The sequence below is a fragment of the Cervus elaphus genome, chromosome 6 (genome assembly GCF_910594005.1).
Source record: "Cervus elaphus chromosome 6, mCerEla1.1, whole genome shotgun sequence".
NCBI lineage: Eukaryota > Metazoa > Chordata > Mammalia > Artiodactyla > Cervidae > Cervus > Cervus elaphus.
In genome coordinates this window covers 50,545,059-50,560,939 of record NC_057820.1, presented here as the reverse complement: position 1 = coordinate 50,560,939, position 15,881 = coordinate 50,545,059, and positions in this window count along the sequence as shown.

Sequence of the window (15,881 nt, the reverse complement as noted above, 5' to 3'; positions counted from 1 at the left end):
GCCATGGACCGTGTGAAAGATAGAGTCTAATCACACAGCCACGGACCATGTGAAAGATAGAGTCTATTCCACAGCCACGGACCGGGTGAATGATAGAGTCTATCCCATAGGCACGGACCATGTGAAAGATAAAGTCTATCCCACAGGCACGGACTGTGAGAAAGATAAACTCTATTCCCAGAGCCACGGACCGTGTGAAAGATAAATTCTATCCCACAGCCACGGACCGTGTGAAAGATAAAGTTTATCCCACAGGCACGGACCGTGTGAAAGATAGAGTCTATTCAGACAGCGACAGACCATGTGCAAGATAGAGTCTATCCCACAGGCACGGACCATGTGAAAGATAAAGTCTACCCCACAGGCACGGAACGTGTGAAAGATAAAGTCTAATCTACGGCCACTGGCCGTGTGAAAGGTAAAGTCTACCCCGCAGCCACGGGCCGTGTGAAAGACAAAGTCTATCCCATAGGCACGGACCGTGTGAAAGATAAAGTCTATCCCACTGGAACGGGCCATATGAAAGATAAAGTCTACCCCACAGCCACGGGCCGTGTGAAAGATAAAGTCTATCCCACAGCCACGGACCGTGTGAAAGATAAAGTCTATCCCACAGCCACGGACCGTGTGAAAGCTAAAGTCTATCCCACAGCCACGGACCGTGTGAAAGATAAAGTCTATCCCACAGCCACGGACCGTGTGAAAGCTAAAGTCTACACCACAGCCACGGACCGTGTGAAAGATAAAGTCTACCCACAGCCACGGACCGTGTGAAAGATGAAGTCTACTCCACAGCCACGGACCGTGTGAAAGATAAAGCTTACCCCACAGCCACGGGTGTTGGGAAAGATAAAGTCTACCCCAAAGACACGGACCATGTGAAAGATAAAGTCTATCCCACAGCCACAGACCATGTGAAAGATAAAATCTACCCCACAGCCACGGACCATGTGAAAGATAAAGTCTATCCCACAGGCACGGACCGTGTGAAAGATAAACTCTATCCCACAACCACGGACCGGGTGAAAGATAAAGTCTATCCCACATGCACGGACCGTGTGAAAGATAAAGTCTATCCCACAGCCACAGACTTTGTGAAAAAGTCTATCTGACAGGCACGGACCGTGTGAAATATAAAGTCTATCCCACAGGCACGGACCGTATGAAAGATAAATTCTACCCCAGAGCCACGGACCATGTGAAAGATAAATTCTATTCCCAGAGCCACGGACCTTGTGAAACATAAAGTCTATTCCCAGAGCCACGGACCGTGTGAAAGATAAAGACTATTCCCACAGCCACGGACCATGTGAAAGATAAAGTCTAACCCACAGCCACAGACCGTGTGAAAAAGTCTACCCCACAGCCACGGACCATGTGAAAGATAAAGTCTATCCCACAGGCACGGACCGTGTGAAAGATAAACTCTATCCCACAACCACGGACCGTGTGAAAGATAAAGCCTACCCCACATGCACGGACCGTGTGAAAGATAAAGTCTATTCCCAGAGCCACGGACCGTGTGAAACATAAAGTCTATTCACACAGCCACGGAACGTGTGAAAGATAAAGTCTACTACCACAGCCACGGACCATGTGAAAAATAAAGTCTACCCCACAGCCACGGACCGTGTGAAAGATAAAGTCTTTCCCACAGGCACGGACAGTGTGAAAGATAGAGTCTGTTCCCACAGCCACGGACCGTGTGAAAGATAACGTCTACCCCACTGCCACGGACCATGTGAAAGATAAAATCTATCCCACAGCCATATACCGTGTGAAAGATAAAGTCTACCCCACAGCCACGGACCATGTGAAAGATAAAGTCTACCCGACAGCCATGGACCGTGTGAAAGATAGAGTGTAATCCCACAGCCACGGACCATGTGAAAGATAGAGTCTATTCCACAGCCACGGACCGGGTGAATGATAGAGTCTATTCCACAGGCCCGGACCATGTGAAAGATAAAGTCTATCCCACAGGCACGGACCGTGTGAAAGATAAAGTCTACCCCACAGGCACGGAATGTGTGAAAGATAAAGTCTAATCCACAGCCACTGGCCGTGTGAAAGATAAAGTCTACCCCACAGCCACGGGCCGTGTGAACGACAAAGTCTATCCCATAGGCACGGACCGTGTGAAAGATAAAGTCTATCCCACAGGAACGGGCCATATGAAAGATAAAGTCTACCCCACAGCCACGGGCCGTGTGAAAGATAAAGTCTATCCCACAGGCATGGGCCGTGTGAAAGATAAAGTCTACCCCACTGTCACGGGCCATTTGAAAGATAAAGTCTACCCCTCAGCCACGGACCGTGTGAAAGATAAAGTCTATCCCACAGCCATGGACCGTGTGAAAGATAAAATCTACCCCACAGCCACGGACCACGTGAAAGATAAAATCTACCCCACAGCCACATACCGTGTGAAAGATAAAGTCTACCCCACATCCACGGACCATGTGAAAGATAAAGTCTCTTCCCAGAGCCACGGACCTTGTGAAACATAAAGTCTATTCCCACAGACATGGACTGTATGAACGATAAAGTCTACTCCCACAGCCTAGGACTGTGTGAAAGATAAAGTCTACCCCACAGACATGGAACGTGTGAAAGATAAAGTCTATCCCACAGGCACGGACCGTGTGAAAGATAAAGTCTACCCCACAGCCACGGACCGTGAGAAAGATAAAGTCTATCCCACAGGCACGGACCGTGTGAAACATACAGTCTATCCCACAAGCACGGAGCGTGTGAAAGATAGAGTCTATTCCCACAGCCACGGACCTTGTGAAAGATAAAGTCTATCCCACAGCCCCGGACCATGTGAAAGATAAAGTCTATCCCACAGGAACGGACCGTGTGAAAGATAAAGTCTATCCCACAGCCACAGACCGTGTGAAAAAGTCTATCCCACAGCCACAGACCGTGTGAAAGATAAAGTCTATTCCACAGGCATGGACCATGTGAAAGATAAAGTCTATCCCACAGGCACGGGCCGTGTGAAAAAGTCGATCCCACAGGCACGGACCGTGTGAAAGATAAAGTCTGTCCTAGAGGCACGGACCGTGTGAAAGATAAAGTAGATCCCACAGCCACGGACCGTGTGAAAGATTCAGTCTATCACACAGCCCCGGACCATGTGAAAGATAAATTCTAATCCCAGTGCCACGGACCCTGTGAAACATAAAGTCTATTCCCACAGCCACGGACCTGTGCGAAACATAAAGACTACTCCCACAGCCCCGGACCATGTGAAAGATAAAGTCTACCCCACAGCCAAGGACCATGTGAAAAAGTCTATCCCACAGGCACGGACCGTGTGAAAGATAAAGTCTACCCCACAGCCACGGACCGTGAGAAAGAAAAGTCTATCCCACAGGCACAGACCGTGTGAAAGATAAAGTCTATCCCACAAGCACGGAGCGTGTGAAAGATAGAGTCTATTCCCACAGCCACGGACCGTGTGAAAGATAAAGTCCATCCGACAACCACGGACCGAAAGAAAGATAAAGTCTAACCCACAGCGATGGACCGTGTGAAAGATAGAGTCTATTCCCACAGCGACAGACCATGTGCAAGATAGAGTCTATCCCTCAGGCACGGACCGTGTGAAAGTAAATTCTACCCCACAGGCACGGACCGTGTGAAAGATAAAGTCTATTCCCAGAGCCACGGACCGTGTGAAACATAAAGCCTATTCCCACAGCCACGGACCGTGTGAAAGATAAAGTCTACTACCACAGCCACGGACCATGTGAAAAATAAAGTCAACCCCACAGCCAAGGACCGTGTGACAGATAAAGTCTATCCCACAGCCATGAACCGTATGAAAGACAGAGTCTATTCCAACAGCCCCGGACTGTGTGAAAGATAGAGGTTATCCCACAGCAACGGACCATGTGAAAGATAAAGTCTACCCCACTGCCACGGACCATGTGAAAGATAAAGTCTATCCCACAGCCATGGACCATGTGAAAGATAAAGTCTACCCCACAGCCACGGACCATGTGAAAGATAAAGTCTCTTCCCAGAGCCACGGACCCTGTGAAACATAAAGTGTATTCCCACAGACATGGACCGTATGAACGATAAAGTCTACTCCCACAGCCTGGGACCTTGTGAAAGATAAAGTCTATCCCACAGACACCGACCGTGTGAAAGATAAAGTCTATCCCACAGCCACGGACCGTGTGAAAGATAAAGTCTACCCCACAGCCACGGACCATGAAAAAGATAAATTCTATTCCCAGAGCCACGGACCTTGTGAAACATAAAGTCTATTCCCACAGCCACGGACCTGTGCAAAACATAAAGACTACTCCCACAGCCACGGACCATGTGAAAGATAAAGTCTACCCCACAGCCAAGGACCGTGTGAAAAAGTCTATTCCACAGGCACGGATCGTGTGAAAGATAAAGTCTATCCCACAGCCACGGACCGTGTGAAAGATAAAGTCTATCCCACAGCCACGGACCGTGTGAAAGCTAAAGTCTCCACCACAGCCACGGACCGTGTGAAAGATAAAGTCTACCCACAGCCACGGACCGTGTGAAAGATGAAGTCTACTCCACAGCCACGGACCGTGTGAAAGATAAAGCCTACCCCACAGCCACGGGTGTTGGGAAAGATAAAGTCTACCCCACAGACACGGACCATGTGAAAGATAAAGTCTATCCCACAGCCAGAGACCATGTGAAAGATAAAATCTACCCCACAGCCACGGACCATGTGAAAGATAAAGTCTATCCCACAGGCACGGACCGTGTGAAAGATAAACTCTATCCCACAACCACGGACCGGGTGAAAGATAAAGTCTATCCCACATGCACGGACCGTGTGAAAGATAAAGTCTATCCCACAGCCACGGACTTTGTGAAAAAGTCTATCCCACAGCCACGGACCGTGTGAAATATAAAGTCTATCCCACAGGCACGGACCGTATGAAAGATAAATTCTACCCCAGAGCCATGGACCATGTGAAAGATAAATTCTATTCCCAGAGCCACGGACCTTATGAAACATAAAGTCTATTCCCAGAGCCACGGACCGTGTGAAAGATAAAGACTACTCCCACAGCCACGGACCATGTGAAAGATAAAGTCTAACCCACAGCCACAGACCGTGTGAAAAAGTCAAACCCACAGCCACGGACCATGTGAAAGATAAAGTCTACCCCACAGGCACGGAATGTGTGAAAGATAAAGTCTAATCCACAGCCACTGGCCGTGTGAAAGATAAAGTCTACCCCACAGCCACGGGCCGTGTGAACGACAAAGTCTATCCCATAGGCACGGACCGTGTGAAAGATAAAGTCTATCCCACAGGAACGGGCCATATGAAAGATAAAGTCTACCCCACAGCCACGGGCCGTGTGAAAGATAAAGTCTATCCCACAGGCATGGGCCGTGTGAAAGATAAAGTCTACCCCACTGTCACGGGCCATTTGAAAGATAAAGTCTACCCCTCAGCCACGGACCGTGTGAAAGATAAAGTCTATCCCACAGCCATGGACCGTGTGAAAGATAAAATCTACCCCACAGCCACGGACCACGTGAAAGATAAAATCTACCCCACAGCCACATACCGTGTGAAAGATAAAGTCTACCCCACATCCACGGACCATGTGAAAGATAAAGTCCACCCCACAGCCATGGACCGTGTGAAAGATAGATTCTAATCCCACAGCAACGGACCATTTGAAAGACAGAGTCTATCCCACAGGCACGGAGCATGTGAAAGATAGAGTCTATCCCACAGGCACGGACCATGTGAATGATAAAGTCTACCCCACTACCACGGACCATGTGAAAGATAAAGTCTACCCCACAGCCACGGACTGTGTGAAAGATAGAGTCTATCCTACAGGCACGGACCGTGTGAATGATAAAGTCTATCCCACAGGCACGGACTGTGAGAAAGATAAACTCTATTCCCGGAGCCACGGACCGTGTGAAAGATAAAGTCTATCCCACAGCCACGGACCGTGTGAAAGATAAAGTTTATCCCACAGGCACGGACCGTGTGAAAGATAGAGTCTATTCCCACAGCGACAGACCATGTGCAAGATAGAGTCTATCCCACAGGCACGGACCATGTGAAAGATAAAGTCTACCCCACAGGCACGGGCCGTGTGAAAGATAAAGTCTATTCGCAGAGCCACGGACTGTGTGAAACATAAAGTCTATTCCCACAGCCACGGACCGTGTGAAAGATAAAGTCTACTACCACAGCCACGGACCGTGTGAAAAATAAAGTCTACCCCACAGCCACAGACTGTGTGAATGATAGAGGCTATCCCACAGCCAAGGGCCATGTGAAAGATTGAGTCTATTCCCACAGCCACGGACTGTGTGAATGATAGAGGCTATCCCACAGCCACGGGCCATGTGAAAGTTAAAGTCTACCCCACAGCCACGGACCATGTGAAAGATAAAGTCTATCCCACAGCCACGAACCATGTGTAAGATAAAGTCTACCCCACAGCCACGGACCATGTGAAAGATAAAGTCTCTTCCCAGAGCCACGGACCTTGTGAAACATAAAGTCTATTCCCACAGACATGGACTGTATGAACGATAAAGTCTACTCCCACAGCCTAGGACTGTGTGAAAGATAAAGTCTACCCCACAGACACGGAACGTGTGAAAGATAAAGTCTATCCCACAGGCACGGACCGTGTGAAAGATAAAGTCTACCCCACAGCCACGGACCGTGAGAAAGATAAAGTCTATCCCACAGGCACGGACCGTGTGAAACATACAGTCTATCCCACAAGCACGGAGCGTGTGAAAGATAGAGTCTATTCCCACAGCCACGGACCATGTGAAAGATAAAGTCTATCCCACAGCCCCGGACCATGTGAAAGATAAAGTCTATCCCACAGGAACGGACCGTGTGAAAGATAAAGTCTATCCCACAGCCACAGACCGTGTGAAAAAGTCTATCCCACAGCCACAGACCGTGTGAAAGATAAAGTCTATTCCACAGGCATGGACCATGTGAAAGATAAAGTCTATCCCACAGGCACGGGCCGTGTGAAAAAGTCGATCCCACAGGCACGGACCGTGTGAAAGATAAAGTCTGTCCTAGAGGCACGGACCGTGTGAAAGATAAAGTCTATCCCACAGCCACGGACCGTGTGAAAGATTCAGTCTATCACACAGCCACGGACCATGTGAAAGATAAATTCTAATCCCAGTGCCACGGACCCTGTGAAACATAAAGTCTATTCCCACAGCCACGGACCTGTGCGAAACATAAAGACTACTCCCACAGCCCCGGACCATGTGAAAGATAAAGTCTACCCCACAGCCAAGGACCGTGTGAAAAAGTCTATCCCACAGGCACGGACCGTGTGAAAGATAAAGTCTACCCCACAGCCACGGACCGTGAGAAAGAAAAGTCTATCCCACAGGCACAGACCGTGTGAAAGATAAAGTCTATCCCACAAGCACGGAGCGTGTGAAAGATAGAGTCTATTCCCACAGCTACGGACCGTGTGAAAGATAAAGTCTATCCGACAACCACGGACCGAGAGAAAATAAAGTCTAACCCACAGCGATGGACCGTGTGAAAGATAGAGTCTATTCCCACAGCGACAGACCATGTGCAAGATAGAGTCTATCCCTCAGGCACGGACCGTGTGAAAGTAAATTCTACCCCACAGGCACGGACCGTGTGAAAGATAAAGTCTATTCCCAGAGCCACGGACCGTGTGAAACATAAAGTCTATTCCCACAGCCACGGACCGTGTGAAAGATAAAGTCTACTACCACAGCCACGGACCATGTGAAAAATAAAGTCAACCCCACAGCCAAGGACCGTGTGACAGATAAAGTCTATCCCACAGCCATGAACCGTATGAAAGACAGAGTCTATTCCAACAGCCCCGGACTGTGTGAAAGATAGAGGTTATCCCACAGCCACGGACCATGTGAAAGATAAAGTCTACCCCACTGCCACGGACCATGTGAAAGATAAAGTCTATCCCACAGCCATGGACCATGTGAAAGATAAAGTCTACCCCACAGCCACGGACCATGTGAAAGATAAAGTCTCTTCCCAGAGCCACGGACCTTGTGAAACATAAAGTGTATTCCCACAGACATGGACCGTATGAACGATAAAGTCTACTCCCACAGCCTGGGACCTTGTGAAAGATAAAGTCTATCCACAGACACCGACCGTGTGAAAGATAAAGTCTATCCCACAGCCACGGACCGTGTGAAAGATAAAGTCTACCCCACAGCCACGGACCATGTGAAAGATAAATTCTATTCCCAGAGCCACGGACCTTGTGAAACATAAAGTCTATTCCCACAGCCACGGACCTGTGCGAAACATAAAGACTACTCCCACAGCCACGGACCATGTGAAAGATAAAGTCTACCCCACAGCCAAGGACCGTGTGAAAAAGTCTATTCCACAGGCACGGATCGTGTGAAAGATAAAGTCTATCCCACAGCCACGGACCGTGTGAAAGATAAAGTCTATCCCACAGCCACGGACCGTGTGAAAGCTAAAGTCTCCACCACAGCCACGGACCGTGTGAAAGATAAAGTCTACCCACAGCCACGGACCGTGTGAAAGATGAAGTCTACTCCACAGCCACGGACCGTGTGAAAGATAAAGCCTACCCCACAGCCACAGGTGTTGGGAAAGATAAAGTCTACCCCACAGACACGGACCATGTGAAAGATAAAGTCTATCCCACAGCCAGAGACCATGTGAAAGATAAAATCTACCCCACAGCCACGGACCATGTGAAAGATAAAGTCTATCCCACAGGCACGGACCGTGTGAAAGATAAACTCTATCCCACAACCACGGACCGGGTGAAAGATAAAGTCTATCCCACATGCATGGACCGTGTGAAAGATAAAGTCTATCCCACAGCCACGGACTTTGTGAAAAAGTCTATCCCACAGCCACGGACCGTGTGAAATATAAAGTCTATCCCACAGGCACGGACCGTATGAAAGATAAATTCTACCCCAGAGCCATGGACCATGTGAAAGATAAATTCTATTCCCAGAGCCACGGACCTTATGAAACATAAAGTCTATTCCCAGAGCCACGGACCGTGTGAAAGATAAAGACTACTCCCACAGCCACGGACCATGTGAAAGATAAAGTCTAACCCACAGCCACAGACCGTGTGAAAAAGTCAAACCCACAGCCACGGACCATGTGAAAGATAAAGTCTATCCCGCAGGCACGGACCGTGTGAGGGATAAACTCTATCCCACAACCACGGACCGTGTGAAAAATAAAGTCTACCCCACAGGCACGGACCGTGTGAAAGATAAAGTCTATTCCCAGAGCCACGGACCGTGTGAAACATAAAGTATATTCCCACAGCCATGGAACGTGTGAAAGATAAAGTCTACTATCACAGCCTCGGACCCTGTGAAAAAAAAAGTCTACCCCACAGCCAATGACCGTGTGAAAGATAAAGTCTACCCCACAGCCACGGGCCGTGTGAACGACAAAGTCTATCCCATAGGCACGGACCGTGTGAAAGATAAAGTCTATCCCACAGGAACGGGCCATATGAAAGATAAAGTCTACCCCACAGCCACGGGCCGTGTGAAAGATAAAGTCTATCCCACAGGCATGGGCCGTGTGAAAGATAAAGTCTACCCCACTGTCACGGGCCATTTGAAAGATAAAGTCTACCCCTCAGCCACGGACCGTGTGAAAGATAAAGTCTATCCCACAGCCATGGACCGTGTGAAAGATAAAATCTACCCCACAGCCACGGACCACGTGAAAGATAAAATCTACCCCACAGCCACATACCGTGTGAAAGATAAAGTCTACCCCACATCCACGGACCATGTGAAAGATAAAGTCCACCCCACAGCCATGGACCGTGTGAAAGATAGATTCTAATCCCACAGCAACGGACCATTTGAAAGACAGAGTCTATCCCACAGGCACGGACCATTTGAAAGATAGAGTCTATCCCACAGGCACGGACCATGTGAATGATATAGTCTATCCCACAGGCACGGACTGTGAGAAAGATAAACTCTATTCCCAGAGCCACGGACCGTGTGAAAGATAAAGTCTATCCCACAGCCACGGACCGTGTGAAAGATAAAGTTTATCCCACAGGCACGGACCGTGTGAAAGATAGAGTCTATTCCCACAGCGACAGACCATGTGCAAGATAGAGTCTATCCCACAGGCACGGACCATGTGAAAGATAAAGTCTACCCCACAGGCACGGGCCGTGTGAAAGATAAAGTCTATTCGCAGAGCCACGGACTGTGTGAAACATAAAGTCTATTCCCACAGCCACGGACCGTGTGAAAGATAAAGTCTACTACCACAGCCACGGACCGTGTGAAAAATAAAGTCAACCCCACAGCCACAGACTGTGTGAATGATAGAGGCTATCCCACAGCCAAGGGCCATGTGAAAGATTGAGTCTATTCCCACAGCCACGGACTGTGTGAATGATAGAGGCTATCCCACAGCCACGGGCCATGTGAAAGTTAAAGTCTACCCCACAGCCACGGACCATGTGAAAGATAAAGTCTATCCCACAATCACGGACCGTGTGAAAGATAAAGTCTATCCCACAGGAACGGACCGTGTGAAAGATAAACTCTATCCCACAATCACGGACCGTGTGAAAGATAAAGTCTATCCCACAGGAACGGACCGTGTGAAAGATAAAGTCTATCCCACAGGCACAGACCGTGTGAAAAAGTCTATCCCACAGCCACGGACCGTGTGAAAGATAAAGTCTATTCCACAGGCATGGACCATGTGAAAGATAAAGTCTATCCCACAGGCACGGGCCGTGTGAAAAAGTCGATCCCACAGGCAAGGACCGTGTGAATGATAAAGTCTGTCCTAGAGGCACGGACCGTGTGAAAGATAAAGTCTATCCCACAGCCACGGACCGTGTGAAAGATTCAGTCTATCACACAGCCCCGGACCATGTGAAAGATAAATTCTATTCCCAGTGTCACGGACCTTGTGAAACATAAAGTCTATTCCCACAGCCACGGACCTGTGCGAAACATAAAGACTACTCCCACAGCCCCGGACCATGTGAAAGATAAAGTCTACCCCACAGCCAAGGACCGTGTGAAACAGTCTATCCCACAGGCACGGACTGTGTGAAAGATAAAGTCTACCCCACAGCCACGGACCGTGAGAAAGAAAAGTCTATCCCACAGGCACAGACCGTGTGAAAGATAAAGTCTATCCCACAAGCACGGAGCCTGTGAAAGATAGAGTCTATTCCCACAGCCACGGACCGTGTGAAAGATAAAGTCTATCCGACAACCACGGACCTAGAGAAAGATAAAGTCTAACCCACAGCGATGGACCGTGTGAAAGATAGAGTCTATTCCCACAGCGACAGACCATGTGCAAGATAGAGTCTATCCCTCAGGCACGGACCGTGTGAAAGTAAATTCTACCCCACAGGCACGGACCGTGTGAAAGATAAAGTCTATTCCCAGAGCCACGGACCGTGTGAAACATAAAGTCTATTCCCACAGCCACGGACCGTGTGAAAGATAAAGTCTACTCCCACAGCCACGGACCATGTGAAAGATAAAGTCTACCCCACAGCCAAGGACCGTGTGAAAAAGTCTATTCCACAGGCACGGATCGTGTGAAAGATAAAGTCTATCCCACAGCCACGGACCGTGTGAAAGATAAAGTCTATCCCACAGCCACGGACCGTGTGAAAGCTAAAGTCTCCACCACAGCCACGGACCGTGTGAAAGATAAAGTCTACCCACAGCCACGGACCGTGTGAAAGATGAAGTCTACTGCACAGCCACGGACCGTGTGAAAGATAAAGCCTACCCCACAGCCACAGGTGTTGGGAAAGATAAAGTCTACCCCACAGACACGGACCATGTGAAAGATAAAGTCTATCCCACAGCCACAGACCATGTGAAAGATAAAATCTACCCCACAGCCACGGACCATGTGAAAGATAAAGTCTATCCCACAGGCACGGACCGTGTGAAAGATAAACTCTATCCCACAACCACGGACCGGGTGAAAGATAAAGTCTTCCCCCCAGCCACGGACCGTGTGAAAGGTAAAGTCTATCCCACAGCCATGGACCGTGTGAAAGATAAAATCTAAGCCACAGCCACGGACCACGTGAAAGATAAAATCTACCCCACAGCCACATACCGTGTGAAAGAAAAAGTCTACCCCACATCCACGGACCATGTGAAAGATAAAGTCCTCCACAGCCATGGACCGTGTGAAAGATAGATTCTAATCCCACAGCAACGGACCATTTGAAAGACAGAGTCTATCCCACAGGCACGGACCATGTGAAAGATAGAGTCCATCCCACAGGCACGGACCATGTGAATGATAAAGTCTACCCCACTACCACGGTCCATGTGAAAGATAAAGTCTACCCCACAGCCACGGACCGTGTGAAAGATAGAGTCTATCCTACAGGCACGGACCGTGTGAATGATAAAGTCTATCCCACAGGCACGGACTGTGAGAAAGATAAACTCTATTCCCAGAGCCACGGACCGTGTGAAAGATAAAGTCTATCCCACAGCCACGGACCGTGTGAAAGATAAAGTTTATCCCACAGGCACGGACCGTGTGAAAGATAGAGTCTATTCCCACAGTGACAGACCATGTGCAAGATAGAGTCTATCCCACAGGCACGGACCATGTGAAAGATAAAGTCTACCCCAACGGCACGGACCGTGTGAAAGATAAAGTCTATTCGCAGAGCCACGGACTGTGTGAAACATAAAGTCTACTCCCACAGCCACAGACCGTGGGAAAGATAAAGTCTACTACCACAGCCACGGACCGTGTGAAAAATAAAGTCTACCCCACAGCCACAGACTGTGTGAATGATAGAGGCTATCCCACAGCCACGGGCCATGTGAAAGATAGAGTCTCTTCCCACAGCCACGGACTGTGTGAATGTTAGAGGCTATTCCACAGCCACGGGCCATGTGAAAGTTAAAGTCTACCCCACAGCCACGGACCATGTGAAAGATAAAGTCTATCCCACAGCCACGGACCATGTGAAAGATAAAGTCTACCCCACAGCCACGGACCATGTGAAAGATTAAGTCTCTTAACAGAGCCACGGACCTTGTGAAACATAAAGTCTATTCCCACAGACATGGACTGTATGAACGATAAAGTCTACTCCCACAGCCTAGGACTGTGTGAAAGATAAAGTCTACCCCACAGACACGGAACGTGTGAAAGATAAAGTCTATCCCACAGGCACGGACCGTGTGAAAGATAAAGTCTACCCCACAGCCACGGACCGTGAGAAAGATAAAGTCTATCCCACAGGCACGGACCGTGTGAAAAAGTCTATCCCACAGCCACGGACCGTGTGAAAGATAAAGTCTATTCCACAGGCATGGACCATGTGAAAGATAAAGTCTATCCCACAGGCACGGGCCGTGTGAAAAAGTCGATCCCACAGGCAAGGACCGTGTGAATGATAAAGTCTGTCCTAGAGGCACGGACCGTGTGAAAGATAAAGTCTATCCCACAGCCACGGACCGTGTGAAAGATTCAGTCTATCACACAGCCCCGGACCATGTGAAAGATAAATTCTATTCCCAGTGTCACGGACCTTGTGAAACATAAAGTCTATTCCCACAGCCACGGACCTGTGCGAAACATAAAGACTACTCCCACAGCCCCGGACCATGTGAAAGATAAAGTCTACCCCACAGCCAAGGACCGTGTGAAACAGTCTATCCCACAGGCACGGACTGTGTGAAAGATAAAGTCTACCCCACAGCCACGGACCGTGAGAAAGAAAAGTCTATCCCACAGGCACAGACCGTGTGAAAGATAAAGTCTATCCCACAAGCACGGAGCGTGTGAAAGATAGAGTCTATTCCCACAGCCACGGACCGTGTGAAAGATAAAGTCTATCCGACAACCACGGACCTAGAGAAAGATAAAGTCTAACCCACAGCGATGGACCGTGTGAAAGATAGAGTCTATTCCCACAGCGACAGACCATGTGCAAGATAGAGTCTATCCCTCAGGCACGGACCGTGTGAAAGTAAATTCTACCCCACAGGCACGGACCGTGTGAAAGATAAAGTCTATTCCCAGAGCCACGGACCGTGTGAAACATAAAGTCTATTCCCACAGCCACGGACCGTGTGAAAGATAAAGTCTACTACCACAGCCACGGACCATGTGAAAAATAAAGTCAACCCCACAGCCAAGGACCGTGCGAAAGATAAAGTCTATCCCACAGCCATGGACCGTATGAAAGATAGAGTCTATTCCAACAGCCACGGACTGTGTGAAAGATAGAGGTTATCCCACAGCCACGGACCATGTGAAAGATAAAGTCTACCCCACTGCCACGGACCATGTGAAAGATAAAGTCTATCCCACAGCCACGGACCATGTGAAAGATAAAGTCTACCCCACAGCCACGGACCATGTGAAAGATAAAGTCTCTTCCCAGAGCCACGGACCTTGTGAAACATAAAGTGTATTCCCACAGACATGGACCGTATGAACGATAAAGTCTACTCTCACAGCCTGGGACCTTGTGAAAGATAAAGTCTATCCCACAGACACGGACCGTGTGAAAGATAAAGTCTATCCCACAGCCACGGACCATGTGAAAGATAAAGTCTACCCCACAGCCACGGACCATGTGAAAGATAAATTCTATTCCCAGAGCCACGGACCTTGTGAAACATAAAGTCTATTCCCACAGCCACGGACCTGTGCGAAACATAAAGACTACTCCCACAGCCACGGACCATGTGAAAGATAAAGTCTACCCCACAGCCAAGGACCGTGTGAAAAAGTCTATTCCACAGGCACGGATCGTGTGAAAGATAAAGTCTATCCCACAGCCACGGACCGTGTGAAAGATAAAGTCTATCCCACAGCCACGGACCGTGTGAAAGCTAAAGTCTCCACCACAGCCACGGACCGTGTGAAAGATAAAGTCTACCCACAGCCACGGACCGTGTGAAAGATGAAGTCTACTGCACAGCCACGGACCGTGTGAAAGATAAAGCCTACCCCACAGCCACAGGTGTTGGGAAAGATAAAGTCTACCCCACAGACACGGACCATGTGAAAGATAAAGTCTATCCCACAGCCACAGACCATGTGAAAGATAAAATCTACCCCACAGCCACGTACCATGTGAAAGATAAAGTCTACCCCACAGGCACGGACCGTGTGAAAGATAAACTCTATCCCACAACCACGGACCGGGTGAAAGATAAAGTCTACCCCCCAGCCACGGACCGTGTGAAAGGTAAAGTCTATCCCACAGCCATGGACCGTGTGAAAGATAAAATCTAAGCCACAGCCACGGACCACGTGAAAGATAAAATCTACCCCACAGCCACATACCGTGTGAAAGATAAAGTCTACCCCACATCCACGGACCATGTGAAAGATAAAGTCCTCCACAGCCATGGACCGTGTGAAAGATAGATTCTAATCCCACAGCAACGGACCATTTGAAAGACAGAGTCTATCCCACAGGCACGGACCATGTGAAAGATAGAGTCCATCCCACAGGCACGGACCATGTGAATGATAAAGTCTACCCCACTACCACGGTCCATGTGAAAGATAAAGTCTACCCCACAGCCACGGACCGTGTGAAAGATAGAGTCTATCCTACAGGCACGGACCGTGTGAATGATAAAGTCTATCCCACAGGCACGGACTGTGAGAAAGATAAACTCTATTCCCAGAGCCACGGACCGTGTGAAAGATAAAGTCTATCCCACAGCCACGGACCGTGTGAAAGATAAAGTTTATCCCACAGGCACGGACCGTGTGAAAGATAGAGTCTATTCCCACAGCGACAGACCATGTGCAAGATAGAGTCTATCCC